The sequence below is a fragment of the Apodemus sylvaticus genome, chromosome 6 (genome assembly GCF_947179515.1).
Source record: "Apodemus sylvaticus chromosome 6, mApoSyl1.1, whole genome shotgun sequence".
Lineage (NCBI taxonomy): Eukaryota > Metazoa > Chordata > Mammalia > Rodentia > Muridae > Apodemus > Apodemus sylvaticus.
Window position 1 is genome coordinate 85,082,466 of NC_067477.1, and position 17,440 is coordinate 85,099,905.

General features: G+C 38.2%; 1 protein-coding gene across 1 annotated transcript in view; it reads right to left on the reverse strand.

The window, feature by feature from the left end:
• The window catches only part of Dgkb (diacylglycerol kinase beta), a 750,451-nt gene that overhangs the window by 32,219 nt on the left and 700,792 nt on the right, over positions 1 to 17,440 (reverse strand). The window lies entirely within an intron of this gene.

Consider the following 17,440-nt stretch of genomic DNA (forward strand, 5'->3'; position numbering starts at 1 on the left):
TAAGAGAGACTCCAGAAAGGGACTGAAACTTCTAGGTGTCACCTCTTAAGTATTTATTAAGCACATACCACAAGGCAAACATCACTGACACTTAAACCAACATAACAAAACTGAAAATTAGAGGATCACTTTTTCAATATTCACATACCAAGGAAAATGATGATGACAAAGTTGAACCCACTCACTTAGAAGTGTAAACAATGTACACTGTTATAATGCACAGGAGACACTTAACAATATAGATGCATTTCTCCCAAGCATTGCACTTTGTAAGTCACGGACTCTTTTTAAATGTTTGTACTCATTTGGAAAACAGCATGTCTCCTCTAACCAGTTAAATCTCAGGGGAATCTGCCCCCACACTTTGAGAGTATACTAGCTCATTTATAGAACAGAGTGCTGAGATTCTAATAGGATACATATACTGTGGTGACTACACATGGTCCTTTATTTGTGATGGTCTCTGTTTTGACTTTTTTATTTAATTTTGTTTTCTTTGTTTTCTTTCTTTCCTTCTTCCTTTCTTTCTTCCTTCCTTCCTTCCTTCCTTCCTTCCTTCCTTCCTTCCTTCCTTCCTTTGTTCCTTCCTTCTTTCCTTCCTTTCTTTTTTTCAAGACAGTGTTTCAATGTGTAGACATGGTAGCGTTGAACTTGACATTCAGAACAGGATGGGCTCAAACACAGATAAACTCTTGTTCTGCTGAAATTAAAGGTACATGCCATCATACCCAGTGTGGTATTCTCTGTTATGTTCTTGGTATTTTTTTTATAGTTGTAAATAAATAATTTGGTGCTGTTTTAATAGCAAAAGGAAGTCTGGAGGAGGCAGCACACAGTGGGAAGCCACAGCAATTACACAAGATAAATGCTTGGCAACTCTGCAAAGTCAATGTTAAGCTTGGGGAAAAGCGAATGTGTTTGTATGGGATCCAACTTGTACAGAGAGCTTTCACTCATTACTAAGGAGTGTTTGATAGCTCAGAGTTCTGAGTTCCTAGTGATTCATGGTCAACAGGATTCAGTCACACTGAAGAGCACCTTGAAACCTTTAAACTTCACTAGGTTCACGATCACTAGAAAGTATAACAGTAGATACTCAGAACAGAATATATGGACAAACCAATGTATTTTAAACTGAATGATGAAAGAATGTCATTTAAAAAGCTTTACATTGCAGTCCCAAATAAAAACAACCATTCATCTACAAAACCTGCATTTCCAAGCTATGGCTTAGGTTTGAAACCTTAGAGCATCCATCCATCTTTCTGCTTTCACCCTATTTAGACTTGTTTCTCAGAAGCTTATTCTCTGTTTTTAGCTTAAATTTCTATTGCCAAGAACAGATGGACAGGGAATAGAAACATATTCTTTCAGCTGTAGCCGGCACTCAAATGTGCTTGGCTTCATAGTTTGGGTGTTAGTGTTCACATTTCTTAGGTATATGTCAACCAGAAAGTGGCATCGTGGCAGGTGCCAAGGGCCCAGATGTGTGCCAGGTAATAGACAGAAAGTGCATCCCACAGAAGGAGCATGGATTTGGGGTTGTGATTTGTACTGCTCAACTCCGAAATAGGTGAGATTTTATGCATTTTTCTAATGATCTAAGACTGGGAACTATTCTACAAATGAGGCAGCTTCTCACAACAGAGTTGATCTGTGAGCCCTAACTTTTCTATGAATCACAGGGTTTGTCTACACCCACACCATATTGCTACTGTCTACCACCCTCCTGCTGATTTTTATCTTTAATTTGTCTCCTTCTCCATGGAAAAAATACCCTGCAAGTCAATTCTAATGTTAATAATCAGTAGAGAAGATATATCTAACAAATTCAGAGGATTTGAACTTTTGAATTTTCATACCCCTGTATAAAAAGAGTTCTTGGGCAATCAGAGAATATTGAGGAACACAATCAAGGATAAATATATACTATATTCCTTTTACTTACGTATTAGGAGGAATGAAAAGGGATATCAAAAATAAAAACCCAAACAACTTTGCATTTGAGCTGTAAAACTGGCTCCTATAATATGATGGCATTTTGATGCTATGTGACCCACTTGTCTACCTGTGATCATTGAGATTAAGATCTTAACTGACTTTGGACAAATAATTTCCATTTGTATATTGTCGAATTTGTTTCTATTTGTAGAACATTTTAAAATATAGAAGATCTCTTTACCTCACATCTAGCCAAATTTTAAGCTTGGATGTCCTTGCAAAACACTGTACAATAACATTCACTTAATGAAATAATGTGATCTTTGCCAATCCTTTGTACATTTTAGAAGAGTTGTAACAAACTATAGCTCCTGAGCAAAAATCCACTGCATTGTCTCTTTGTACATGAGTTATGAATTAATAGTGACACAAACACAAGCACACACATAAGATGAGTGCTAAATATTTAATAATAATAAAGTGTGACATGAGAACTATGTAAAATTTCATTGCTGGTGAGCTAATTTTCATAATTACCTTAGTCCTATGGCTATCTAGCACTCCAAAGACAGGATGGATGTGTTCTGTGTCAGGAACAATATGGATCTCAAAAATGTTCACTGTATGGGCCTCTACAAAAATGTTTGTTTACCTGTGCTGAAGAGAAATATTAACTCTTTCAGATCACAAATGTTTCTGTTCTAGTTTGCACTTATAGATAAATGATGTCAGTGGCCTTGAAGGCATAATGTCTGGGCACATATGTCAGTATTCCAACACCCATGTGGCCACCAGATGTTTGAAACCATGGTGTCTCACCATATTCATGTATTGCAAGATCTGCCATGATCCATTTGCTAAATATAGGTTTATCATAAAATAGCAATGTTTCCAATTTATATCAAAAGAACTAGGACAGCTAGCATACTCCTTTATGCTCAGTTATTAAATTTTTGTTCACTTTTTCAAGTGTAAAAAAAATCAGCTCACAGACAGGAGGGCAAAATTATGGCCAGACCTAGAGATCTAGGTGAATCACTCCTTCTGGATGTCACTTGTTGAGTAATCCCAATGGATAGTGAAATGGCTCAGAGTAGAGCCAACTGTTTTCAGTCCTGGCCAAGCCTGATGAAAACCCTAAATCTACATGGTAGGGAGAAAAACAAACTAATACAAATTATCCTCTGACCTTTAGATATAAGCTGTGACATGCACACACACACACACACACACACACACACACACACACACACAATGAATAAACAAATGAAAAATATCTGATTTAGGATGTGTGTTTGTCTCCTGAGCTAGATCCTGCTTCTCTTTAACTTTGTTATAGATAATATTTATGAAATAAGAAAGAGAAGTCTACTCAGTATTAACCTTAGAAAAGTCAGCACATTTCATAAGAATAGCAAAGGGGACGTAAGATTCGCTTGGTTTGTTTCTGTGATACAGGGGACAGATCCCGGTGCTTAACATGGTGTAGGCTGGTTCTGTTTCTAGCCTCAGTCCCAGCCCAGCCTTTGGTTTTTCAAATTCTGTCCTGATATTGGTAATGCACTGTTGTTTTATTACACAGGATACCAGGGATATGAGAGTAAAATCTGAATCTCGGAGGCACAGATAGATCAGTGAGCACAGGAGGAGTGGAGCTAATAAGTGGGTAATATTTATTCATAGTCTCTTCATCTTGACAGGCAGGCACTGATAATATGTCTCATTATGTAATTGTTTCAGACGGCCATATGCGAGAGAACAGAAGAGGGTGCACTGCAAATGCAGGCTGAGTGTGGGTTGTAGCATTTCAGAATAATCTGTCCTGAAGGGGGAGGAGAGAGATGTGGACCAGAGCAGGAAAATCCTTCTAGTGCATGGCATCCAGCAGCATGCTACCCCACTGTGGGAGATGTGGGGTTAACCAGCAGGTGCATTTTATCATAACAATGAATTCCTAATTACATCACCACTTACCAAGTCCATATTTGGCCTTTAACCATCAATGACGCTCTATCTTCTGCACATATGTCGAGTACATGCTTCTCCGTAATGTTTACTTTATCTAGCAAGAGTTTAAGACGTTGAGCAAGGAGTCTGAGTGATCTATTCTTTTTAACTATTTATTTTTGTGCTGGAGATTTAACTGATGGCCAATGGTCTTAATGTATGTTAGGCCAAGCATACAGATTAAGTGAGATACAAACCAATTCCCATAATAAACTTTTAAAAGTTCAAGGTTAAAAGAAATACATATGAGAACACTTCAAAGATTCTTTCCCCTAGTTACAAGTGTCCACTGCTTTCTAATTTACATGTTTCAAGCTTTATCTCTGCCGTCAGTATTGAGAAGATGCAATGTTTAAAAGGGACTGATGTTGGAGTGACTTTAAGTAATAAGTTAGTATCCTGATGTCTGTTTATAACACAGTGGCAGATATTTCATATCTTAATGACCATACTGTGTGACTGTATAACATCAACAATTGAGGGAAGGGAAGGGCTACAATATACATTGCATGCTTGCTATTAACATACTCTCTTTTAAAGGCTTCAAAGACATTCTCCTAGATAAAACTCCCAACAGTGTTTGAGGTTAATACTACTATCCTCATCTGACTGATGGCAATCATATAACATGTGTTAAAGTTTTCACATATGATTGAAAAATATGGTTTTCCAATGAGGCATGTTTGGGTTCAATTTCTTGCTGTTGTATAGACTTACCCACAGTAAGACTTATTGGGAAAAAATAATGACTGCTACAAAGTCCTACATCTTAAAGTCATTCTATTAACAATACTAAATATTTTAGATTTTATTCCTATAATAAAACAAACAAAAAGTTTATTAATACAAAAAATATACACCAATGAAGACTGTGCTAAGTCACATGAACTAAAGTTCAGATGAATCTCTGTACCAAAGTTAAGAAATTCCACCAACATTTGGAGATTATTTCTGTCCAAAATATTTATTTAAAAATCTCAGAAAGAGAAGATTCTGATGGGTCTACTTCCTATAAAATCTAAAAAGTGCATGAATCGTTTAATGTATATGTATACATATACCCATACACACACACACACACACACACACACAGTGTTATCACATGACTATCTTTAATTGTCTCATTGAATGCCATTTGATTTTTTGAAAACCAGAGCTGACTACTCCTATAAGGGTTTTCATTTTAAAATTCTGAACCTTTTTACAATGATCTAACAAGAGTACAAACCTATGGTGCATTGTAACAACCTCCCCATTGTGCTGAGAACAGTTGAGAGCCTGTAAATCACTTGGCAATGGCTCACTTGAAAAATGATCTTCACCACGGGACACTCAAACCAAGAAATCACTTCATTCACAAGACCCATAGAGAACTAGTTTAAAGATTTCCCACAGTCACCCATGGCTTCTAGCCTCAGTGTGTAGCATCAGCAAATGTAAGCAGAGTGTGTGAGAGGAGAGGGGAGAATGAATGGAACACTGCTGCTTCTGGGCCCTCTAGTGTACTTGCTCTCTCGGAGCTTTGTGGAGGGGCTGAAGGCTCGCGCTTGTTTTCTGTGTGAATGAGCCATTAGTGTGTGGGAATGTTTGCACAGGGCATTGCCTCCTCTGCCCCCTTCTATAAACCAAACTACTTCATGTGTCTCCTCATATTAGTGCCATCACTGAACAAAGCAAGTGCTCATGATGAAGGCTGATGTCAGCAGATTCTGAATAGCGTTTGGAGGGGCATCTGCACCCTAACACTGAGGCCAGTGAAGGAGCACAGTCAGCAGGGATACCAGCAACCCTTACATGCTTCAAACAAAACAAAACAAAAACATTTAAATCTCAATCTAATGGGGATGCAAATCCTGGGGTACTTTAAAAGCACTATCTGGGTTTTCTAAGACTCTCCAGAAGAATGAAGAATATCAGTTATTTTCCTAAAAATGCAGAACTTAAAGAGATACTTCTGCTTTCCTTCATTTTAGCATCAAACTCTTCAAAACATGGTACTCTTGAACATAGAAACTCAATGATGTGAGGTCAAATAAAGACAAAATATAGTGATGGAGAATAGTGATTTATACTGTGTTTCTCTGTATATCAGAGATATTTTGATATACAGTCTATCCTGCTTACAAATAAATATTGCATATTCTAGTAAGTGATTGAAAGACTTGATTATAGCTGGAGTTATTGTGCATAAAAGCATCACTGGTCAGAAGTAAATCTTCCTCTTCTGGTAGTTTGTCTCCACAGAAAAGGTTAGACTGCTAAGCAGAATCAAATTCCAGCAATTTCTTACTTGGAACCTTTAAGTGCCAATAAAATATAGGATTGTATCCTGAAATCTGGTATCTTGCCAGAGATCCCTTGAAAGCTTACTGATTTTAAGGCTCTCTGCACTATGAATATAACTGTTCCTATTTAAAACAGTGTGTGTGCATATATGTGTATACATGTGTGTGGTGTATGTGTGTCTGTGTGTGTGTGTATTGGATGTGTTCATAAGAGTGCTTAAGGAGTTTTGTTTTAATGAAAGACAGTCAATCTCTCCTCATGAACCCAGATGAGAAAAGTCTGTTTTCTTAAAAAACTGAATACCCTTTCTAGAAGCATCTCCTGCTATACAACAGTTCTTGACTCATGCTGCTTCTAGGAAAGAATTATTCTGGTCAGGAAAGATTCTGCTGGGTTTGTCTTATTTGTTTGAAAGCTTATGACAGATTGCTGACAGATGGACGATCCTATCTAATGGGCTGCCTCTTAACAAATAAGAATAATCTTGTGGACACCTGACTCCTTCCATTTTGTAGCTAATTCCCCTCCTCGTTCCCAGGCTGTAAGGTAATTTTATTTCATAACCTTATGTCTACAGAAAAAGAATTGTACTATTGCCCTGGATTACTAAATTGGATTAGTGTTGTCACAAGTAGTTTTATTTGAATGGAATTTTAAATTGATTTCATTTGTAAATACTTAAAGAAATACAATATCCTTTGCATGTCAATTACAGAGTTAGCAGAAAAACTCATTTTTCATAGGCAACACCTAGACAGCATTAACCACCTATCACTATACAAATTCTCAGTGTCCAGTAATATCATGGTATTTATTACTCTTGTACTGCAAGTTTCCAAAGAGATTAAATCTCAAAAATGAAGCAATTCGATGCAGGCCTATTGAGGGAGTTACACAATCCCTTATATTTTACAAAGTAATTCATTATCTCAGCAAAGTTTCAGTACCTATGTGATTCCAGGGTTTAGAAAAGTTCAGCATAGCCAGGTGTTGGTGGCACACGCCTATGATCCCAGCACTCTGGGAGGCAGAGGCAGGCAGATTTCTGAGGTCAAGGCCAGCCTGGTCTACAGAGTGAGTTCCAGGACAGCCAGGGCTGTACAGAGAAAGCCTGTCTCAAAAAAACAAAACAAAACAAAAAAAAACAAAAAAACAAAGCAAGCAAGCAAGCAAGCAAGCAAGAAAGAAAGAAAGAAAGAAAGAAAAGAAAAAAATGTTCAGCATTCTGCTGACAAATATTAACATGAGAAGCAAACTGAAGCACCGGAAGTATCTCTAGCCTTAGCTTCCAGCACTGGAGATGGTAAGAGATGTTCAAGAGAAAATGTTCCGATTCTTAACACTAAGAAACAAAGGGCTTTATCTTCCCTTTTATGGAATTGTTCTTGGGGATTGAGGATGCCAAGCCTTTTTTTTTTTTTTTTTCTGATTGCAGACTTTACTCAAGTGTTTCACTTTTCTTCTACCTACTCATACAAGACATATAACTTTAAATAAAATAGTTCAAAACACCACTGCATTGATACTCTTAGTACAAAGGAAAATGATTCATTTTAGTTGTATTCTTATAGAAGTTATTTGTTTAAAAGGGCTTTACTGTATTGGTCTTGTAGCCCTTCATACAACAGGACAAAAGCAGTTCTATGAAAGAAGACTAAACTTGGACAAACCGTTAGGAGAAAAAAAATAGCAAAGTTCCTCTCTGTTTTTATCAAATTTGATTGCTGCAGCTGTTCCCAGCTTCTGTATTTTTAAAAATAGCCTTATTCAGTGCCTTGTTGGCTAAAGGCCAGAGTGCCATTAGAACATGCTGTACGGAAAACCTCTATTCAGTTAGAGATACAGAAATATATTTAAGATCAGTGGGGGTCATCTGCACCAAACACTTGTAAAGGAAAATAGAATTTTAATGTGTTTTCACTGAGCGCCACTTTTTCTAGCTAGTTTAAAGCTCCATGTGAAAGCCCTTCCTATTATTCTTTTATTTTTCTCTCTCTCAGGTAAAATTACAGAATAAGTATTGACTTTATTGGAAAAATATTATTAGAATGGTCTGTTTCTTAAATAGTGACTTTGCAGCTGAAATATACATTTCAAAGAATGTCTACTAACAGCTTTGGTTTGACACTTACAGCACCCATTGAACAAGGTGCGAATTATTGAACAGATGCTTAAGTGGGTCATGGCATCTCCCTCATGTATACAGCCAACTAAGGTCACTATGTCTGAAATAGACCTAGTCTGCCCCAAACCAAAATGAATCTTTTGGACTGATAAACTCATAACATTAGGGCTCAAAATGTGTGGGTATTGGGTCAAAGAAATGAATCACACAGTGGCATTTTAGAGTTGACCTCAGCACATATTCAGTCTTTTCCTTTTCCTCAACAAAGAATTAAAGCCAGTTTTTGAGGTTAAATAATTTGCACACAGCAAAAGGAATTTGTTCTGCATAGAATACACACACACACACACACACACACACACACACACACACACACACGTGCACGCACACAAGATTTGAATTCAAGGAACAGAGGTAATGAGAAAGAATTAAAAAGCAGTAGTTGACCCAGAGAATAGGAGTTTTCTTTAAGAAACTACACAACTGTCAAGATGTGAAACACCTGAGAATTTATCTTTCTTAAAAACTAATGTCTTAGTTTTTGTGAAGTAAATATGTCTCTTGGGGTAGGTAGAGACCAAAGACATAATTACTTATAGCTATAGGAATGACATAGTATAGATATTTATTGCAGTTCATTAACTTTCAATTCCCATAAAGAAAGGGAAATCCAAGACACCTTTTTTTTTTTTTTTGTCTTTTTTTTTTATTTGATATAATTTATTTACATTTCAAATGATTTCCCCTTTTCTAGCCCCCCCCCCACTCCCCGAAAGTCCCGTAAGCCCCCTTCTCTTCCCCTGTCCTCCCTCCCACCCCTTCCCAGTTCCCCGTTCTGGTTTTGCCAAATACTGTTTCACTGAGTCTTTCCAGAACCAGGGACCACTCCTGCTTTCTTCTTGTATCTCATTTGATGTGTGGATTATGTTTTGGGTATTCCAGTTTTCTAGGTTAATAACCACTTATTAGTGAGTGCATACCATGATTCACCTTTTGAGTCTGGGTTACCTCACTTAGTATGATGTTCTCTAGCTCCATCCATTTGCCTAAGAATTTCATGAATTCATTGTTTCTAATGGCTGAATAGTACTCCATTGTGTAGATATACCACATTTTTTGTATCCACTCTTCTGTTGAGGGATACCTGGGTTCTTTCCAGCATCTGGCAATTATAAATAGGGCTGCTATGAACATAGTAGAGCATGTATCCTTATTACATGGTGGGGAATCCTCTGGGTATATGCCCAGGAGTGGTATAGCAGGATCTTCTGGAAGTGAGGTGCCCAGTTTTCGGAGGAACCGCCAGACTGCTTTCCAGAGTGGTTGTACCAATTTGCAGCCCCACCAGCAGTGGAGGAGTGTTCCTCTTTCTCCGCACCCTCTCCAACACCTGCTGTCTCCTGAATTTTTAATCTTAGCCATTCTGACTGGTGTAAGATGAAATCTCAGGGTTGTTTTGATTTGCATTTCCCTAATGACTAATGAAGTGGAGCATTTTTTAAGATGCTTCTCCGCCATCCGAAGTTCTTCAGGTGAGAATTCTTTGTTTAACTCTGTACCCCATTTTTTAATAGGGTTGTTCGGTTTTCTGGAGTCTAACTTCTTGAGTTCTTTATATATATTGGATATTAGCCCTCTATCTGATGTAGGATTGGTGAAGATCTTTTCCCAATTTGTTGGTTGCCGATCTGTCCTCTTGATGGTGTCCTTTGCCTTACAGAAACTCTGTAACCTTATGAGGTCCCATTTGTCAATTCTTGCTCTTAGAGCATACGCTATTGGTGTTCTGTTCAGAAACTTTCTCCCTGTACCGATGTCCTCAAGGGTCTTCCCCAGTTTCTTTTCTATTAGCTTCAGAGTGTCTGGCTTTATGTGGAGGTCCTTGATCCATTTGGATTTGAGCTTAGTACAAGGAGACAAGGATGGATCAATTCGCATTCTTCTGCATGCTGACCTCCAGTTGAACCAGCACCATTTGTTGAAAAGGCTATCTTTTTTCCATTGGATGTTTTCAGCCTCTTTGTCGAGGATCAAGTGGCCATAGGTGTGTGGGTTCATTTCTGGATCTTCAATCCTGTTCCATTGATCCTCCTGCCTGTCACTGTACCAATACCATGCAGTTTTTAACACTATTGCTCTGTAGTATTGCTTGAGGTCAGGGATACTGATTCCCCCAGATTTTCTTTTGTTGCTGAGAATAGTTTTAGCTATCCTGGGTTTTTTGTTGTTCCAGATGAATTTGATAATTGCTCTTTCTAACTCTGTGAAGAATTGAGTTGGGATTTTGATGGGTATTGCATTGAATCTGTATAGTGCTTTAGGCAAAATGGCCATTTTAACTATATTGATTCTACCGATCCATGAGCATGGGAGGTTTTCCCATTTTTTGAGGTCTTCTTCCATTTCCTTCTTCAGAGTCTTGAAGTTCTTGCCATACAGATCTTTCGCATGTTTGGTAAGAGTCACCCCAAGATACTTTATACTGTTTGTGGCTATTGTGAAGGGGGTCATTTCCCTAATTTCTTTCTCAGCCTGCTTATCCTTTGAGTATAGGAAGGCCACTGATTTGCTTGAGTTGATTTTGTAACCTGCCACTTTGCTGAAGTTGTTTATCCGCTGTAGGAGCTCTCTAGTGGAGTTCTTTGGGTCACTTAGGTAGACGATCATGTCGTCTGCAAATAATGATAGTTTGACTTCCTCCTTTCCAATTTGTATCCCTTTGACCTCCTTATGTTGTCGAATTGCCCGAGCTAGTACCTCAAGTACAATATTGAAAAGATAAGGAGAAAGGGGGCAGCCTTGTCTGGTCCCTGATTTCAGTGGGATTGCTTCAAGTTTCTCTCCGTTTAGTTTGATGCTGGCTACCGGTTTGCTGTATATTGCTTTTACTATGTTTAGGTATGGGCCTTGAATTCCTGTTCTCTCCAAGACTTTAAGCATGAAAGGATGCTGAATTTTGTCAAATGCTTTTTCAGCATCCAATGAAATGACCATGTGGTTTTGTTCTTTGAGTTTGTTTATGTAGTGGATTGTATTGATGGATTTCCGTATATTGAACCAACCCTGCATTCCCGGGATAAAGCCTACTTGATCATGGTGGATGATCGTTTTGATGTGTTCTTGGATTCGGTTGGCAAGAATTTTGTTGAGTATTTTTGCATCGATGTTCATAAGGGAAATTGGTCTGAAGTTCTCTTTCTTTGTTGGATCTTTGTGTGGCTTTGGTATCAGCGTAATTGTGGCTTCGTAGAAGGAATTGGGTAGTGTTCCTTCTGTTTCTATTTTGTGGAATAGTTTGAAGAGTATTGGTGTTAACTCTTCTTTGAAGGTCTGGTAGAATTCTGCACTGAAACCATCTGGTCCTGTGCTTTTTTTGGTTGGAAGACTTTCTATGACTCCTTCTATTTCTTTAGGCTTTATGGGACTGTTTAGATGGTCTAGTTGGTCCTGATTTAATTTTGGTATTTGGTATCTGTCAAGGAAATTGTCCATTTCCTCCAGATTCTCCAGTTGTGTTGAGTACAGGCTCTTGTAGTAGGATCTGATGATTTTTTGGATTTCCTCAGTTTCCGTTGTTATGTCTCCCTTTTCATTTCTAAGTTTGTTAATTTGGATACTTTCTCTGTGCCCTTTGGTCAGTCTGGCTAAGGGTTTATCTATCTTGTTGATTTTCTCGCTCCTAGTTTTGTTGATTTTTTGTATGGTTCTCTTTGTTTCTACTTGATTGATTTCGGCCCTGAGTTTGATGATTTCCTGCCTTCTACTCCTCCTGGGTGAAATAGCTTCTTTTTGTTCTAGGGCTTTCAGGTGTGTCATTAAGTTGGTAATGTATGCTCTCTCCATTTTCTTTTTGGAGGCACTCAGGGCTATGAGTTTTCCTCTTAGCACTGCTTTCATTGTGTCCCATAGATTTGGGTATGTTGTGTTTTCATTTTCATTGTGTTCTAAAAAGTCTTTAATTTCTTTCTTTATTTCTTCCTTGACCAAGGTGTCATTGAGTAGAGTATTGTTCAATTTCCACGTGTATGTGGGTTTTCTGTTGTTTCTGTTGCTATTGAAGACCACTTTTATTCCATAGTGATCAGATAGGAGGCATGGGATTAGTTCTATCTTTTTATATTTGTTGAGGTCTGTCTTGTGACCAATTATATGGTCGATTTTGGAGAAGGTACCATGAGGTGCTGAGAAAAAGGTATATTCTTTTGTTTTAGGATAGAATGTTCTATATATATCAGTTAAGTCTAATTGGTCCAAAGCTTCAATTAGTTTCATTGTGTCCTTGTTTATTTTCTGTTTTCCTGATCGGTCCATTGAGGAAAGTGCAGTGTTGAAGTCACCCACAATTATTGTGTTAGGTGTAATGTGTGCTTTGAGATTTAATAAAGTTTCTTTTATGAAAGAGGGTGCCCTTGCATTTGGAGCATAGATGTGTTTTTTTTTTTTTTTTTTGCAGAGTAGGATTTGTTGTTGAAGACAGACTTTGGTTTGAACAAACTTGATATATTTTTTATTTTACTTAAGATAGAATTAAAGCATTTTCCCTTCCATTTAGCCACATAACCCCCCCAAATCCCTGCGCCATTTAAAGTTCATAGCCTTTTTCTTTTCTTATTATCAATAATAACAATGAATAAATGTATGAATACATAGTGAGTTTGCTTAGTAAGTTTGATTATATGTGTAAGCAATGCTAAGTATATGCTAGAATGGTCTGTTTCTTAAATAGTGACTTTACAGCTGAAATATACATTTCAAAGAATGCTTACTAACAGCTTTGGTTTGACACTTATAGGCATCCATTGAACAATGTGCAAACTATTGAATTATTTAATTAATCAAATAAATTAATTAAAAAATCCCAGCAACAGATTCACTACCCACCAAAATGCTTTACATTCCTGAATGAAAGACTCACACACAGCCTAACTTCCACTCCCGATGAGACCTGCCTCCCACTGATAACTGAGTTAGAACTTACTAAATTCTGTGTTTTATGTTGGCTGCTCTGGGCTAAGTTCTTCCAGCTCTGTCACATGGCTGCCTCTCTCTCCTGCTCTAATCTCAGGCATCTTTCTCTCCTTCACACTCCAATAGCATGGCAAGTTTCCTCCTCCTGACTTCCCAAGCCCAAGTCCAGGAAATCTTAAAAATTCCAACTCTGTCTGCCCTGCCCAGCCATTGGCTGCCAGCATCTTTGTTTACCAATCAGGACCAACAAGACACAGGGTCCCTCCATATCTTATGTGAGGATGTGCAACTCTCTCATGCAAACCATTTTGGAGAACTAAACTAACATTAGAATACAAGCAGCATTAGGTCAAACCCACTACATATATATTCATTTGGAGCTAAACACTTGGTATTAGATAACCAGTTAGGAGTCCTTTCTCTAGAAAATACAAGTTTTCCCTTTTTCAGCAACCACTAATTGTCCTTAGCTCTTCATCTCAGGGGCATGTCCCATCAGATTTCCCTGTCCACATTGGTCTGTCAACTGGTGCTGCCATTGTTCAGATCTCCTTTAGGCATCCCTATTGTTGAGGCTTCATGGGTATAGTTTCCCTGTCACTTATAGGACACACAATCTCACAGCAGACCTCCTGGTCCTTATAATCATTTTGTTCTTCCACCCAAGATGTTTCCCGAGCATTAGGCATTGGGGTGTGTTGTACATGTACCAGTTGTGTCTGGATACTTTGTGGAATCAATTGTTCTTTGCTTTTTGACCACCTGTGGCTTTTAGTAATGCTCTCTGTAATCTGCACATAGAATTTTCTTTGCCAAAGAGTGAGAGCTACATGTTTCTGTCAGTACAAGGATAAGAAGAATGAAGTTAGGAATTACACTGGTTTAGGAAATTAGTAGTAGGTTCTCCTCTAAAATCCATGACATACCTAAACACCTGTTATTGGACCTTACAAGACAGTATTCCCATCCTGATGAGTGGACAGTAAATCCAATTAGACAGCTGTTAGTTACTGTCAGGATGTGAGTGCTACTATTGCAACTTTAGATATTGCTTGACACAGCTCATAGGCATTATAGCTGAACAGAACTACTGACTGTTTTATTGCCTTGGCATCTTGCATAGCGTCTTCTGGTGTTATAAAAGCTAGTTGTCAGGAAGGAGGTTTTTGGGTTAGACACAACTCAGTCTTCTGAGGTATATGTCTGAGGTGTTTGATATCTTTAACAATAGGAGTATACCTTTAATTTTGGGGTAACAACAAGGACATTGTTTTTTGGGGTCTCCTTTACTAAAAGGTCTTCTGATTTAGCATCACCTGACCGGGTACTTGGTAGACCAAATTGCCCTCAAACTTATAGTAGTCCTTTTGCCTCAAGTTCCTGAATGCTGGTGTTATAGGTGTACAGTAGCATGTTTTTAAAATATGCATAATCCTATCTGACTTTTTCCTAGGTGTAAACATGGTTACAAGTGTACCCATCAGCACTATTTTTATGGTCAAGGATCAATCAATAGCTGTCAGGTTGGTATTGAAATAAGAAAAATATAAAATATTTCAGGATCTGAAAAAGACCCGGTCAATGAGAATATTAACTGTTGTGAGTTAAAAAGTATCAGAGGCTTGAAGCATGCCAGCTACTGAAAGTTTAGTTTCTAGAAGGTCATGAAGAGTAATAGCATGAACTTTGAAGGTCACAGATATTTGTATTGGAATGTTTGTCAAATGTAACATTTAGTATGGCTGCACTGAATGCTAGATCCAAAAGGAAGGTACTGACTGAAACATATCTTAGAAGTTCTGATTTTAATTCCAAACTTCTGCTTTGGCTACAAAGGTAATCTCAGGCAAATCATTTAATATTTCTGGGATAAGCTATGCAATCTCTAAAAGAGGAATGGTACTTGCTTTACCTTGTGATTAGCTCTCTTGTTTCAATCAATCCCACAGTAATTTTCTTGCTTATTCTCTTTCTTTATCCCCTAGACTAAATATACTTTATGCTTAAGTGATGCAATTATGAATTCTGTGAATGCTACACTTTTGATGGATCAACATTTCCTTGAGAGTGGCTTGAAAAATATTGGAGGTAAACTAATTAAAATGTGTGTGTGTGTGTGTGTGTGTGTGTGTGTGTGAGAGAGAGAGAGAGAGAGAGAGAGAGAGAGAGAGAGAGAGAGAGAGAGAGAGTCCAGATGGAAGACATGTGAGTATAGATATTGAATGGTGGTGAGATGAGATGTATAAGCTAAGGAATCCCGTGGGTTAGATAAATATGAAATGCAATTACACTGGGTGCCTCATGAGAGAACTGGAGTATGGGCATTCCTGCCATGAAGTCAAATAGGGGATAGATTAAGTAGGCCAACACTCTGCAGGTGGCAAGGGACAGAATTGGGCTTATTGTGAACTTGGACCAGAAATGAGAACCAGACTGCTACAAGGAATGGGAACAGAGTAATGGCACTCTAGAGATGTTCTAGGTATAAAGTAGAATTTAAAAGGGCAATGGACTCTATTGTAAGGGAGAACAAGGTTGCTTTGAGCAATGTCGGTGGTGCATCAATGCAATGGAACTCTGTGTTAGAACTGTGTACAATTTCTTAGCTCTCTCATAACATTATTACAAGCTTATTAGAGTCTGAAGAATTACAAAAACAAGTGTATACACACATACACACACATGCACATACATGCACACAAAGAGGCATATTAGAATTCTACATTTCTTAGGCGGAGAGCCCTCCAGGTCTTGCTGAGAATGATAAATCTAACTCTGTAAGCCTGCTCCTCACTGGTCCTCCAAACTTCCCACAAACAGAGCATCCAGTTTTTCAGAACTACCCATTCTGGCTTTTCTCTGTTATCTCCTCTTAATGGGACATTTGACAAGAATTTCAATTTTCCTGGGTTGTTTAATGCCTATTTTCCTATATTATCCATATTGTTTCATAATTCTACCCCCAAATTTTTGTTTATTTGTCTATTTATTTCATCCAACAAAATTACATCACATATACAATATACCAAAATACCAGATGTGTATAAAAAGTATAGCACTATAGTATGGTGTTATAGAAAATGGAGGCTGTTTAACTCCACAAACAGGAGGTCATTAAAGACAGTAGGGAGATCGATAGTATAGAGAAGGGCCAGAAATGAAGTCAGTTATAAAAACCATACTTCTGTATCCGAGAGCTTGGGAATGTTTGCTCAGTATATGTGGATGCTATTAGGAATCGACCTAAGAAGTGAAATAATCATGAAGGAAGTTCCTATGCCAATTTTTTACCCAGGCCCTGAGCACTAAAACCCATGCTGTGAATCTTTATTTCTCTGCTTACTGTGTCACAGTATAGGTTAATCGAAATGGAACGAAAGATGGTATGCTTTCAGAACTTTGTGAGGGCTATTGCCAGGGGATGGAGAATCCATGGTGATACATGGAAGCTTAGAGAACTGGCAGCATCTAAATAGGAAAGGAGTTCAAGCTTCTGTCCTTCAGACAGTGGCATCAGACCTCTGGAGGGACTGTAAACAGCATTGGGATTGAAGCAACTCTACTGGGGTCTTCGTCCTTGATAAACTTCATATGATCTGTGGGTGCTATCATGGGTATTCTGTACATTTTGTCTAATATCTACTTATCAGTGAGTACATACCTTGCATGTGCTTTGAGGTGTGAGTTACCTCACTCAGGATGATGATTTCTAGTTCCATCCATTTGCCTGTAAATTTTATAATGTCCTCATCTTTAAAAAGCTGAATAGTATTCCATTGTTTAAATGAACCACATTTTCTGTATCTATTCTTCAGTAATAATGGAAGGCAGATGGAGGGAGGGAACAAAGTGGGAGAGAAGAGGGGCAGGGATAAAGGGGAACAGGAGCCATGAAAGAAACCCAGAGGGCCAAAAGAATTGCTAGAAATATTCAATTACAGTAATGGGGAGCCAGGTGAACCTCTAGAAAGTCCCAGAGACCTGGTGTATGAAAGGCTCTCAGAACTCAATGGGTATGGCCTTAGTTGAAATGGCCAACAGTGGGGAGATGAAGAAACCACCTCCAGTAGACAGACAGGGCCCCCCAGTGGAAGGTCGGAGTTAGCAACCTAC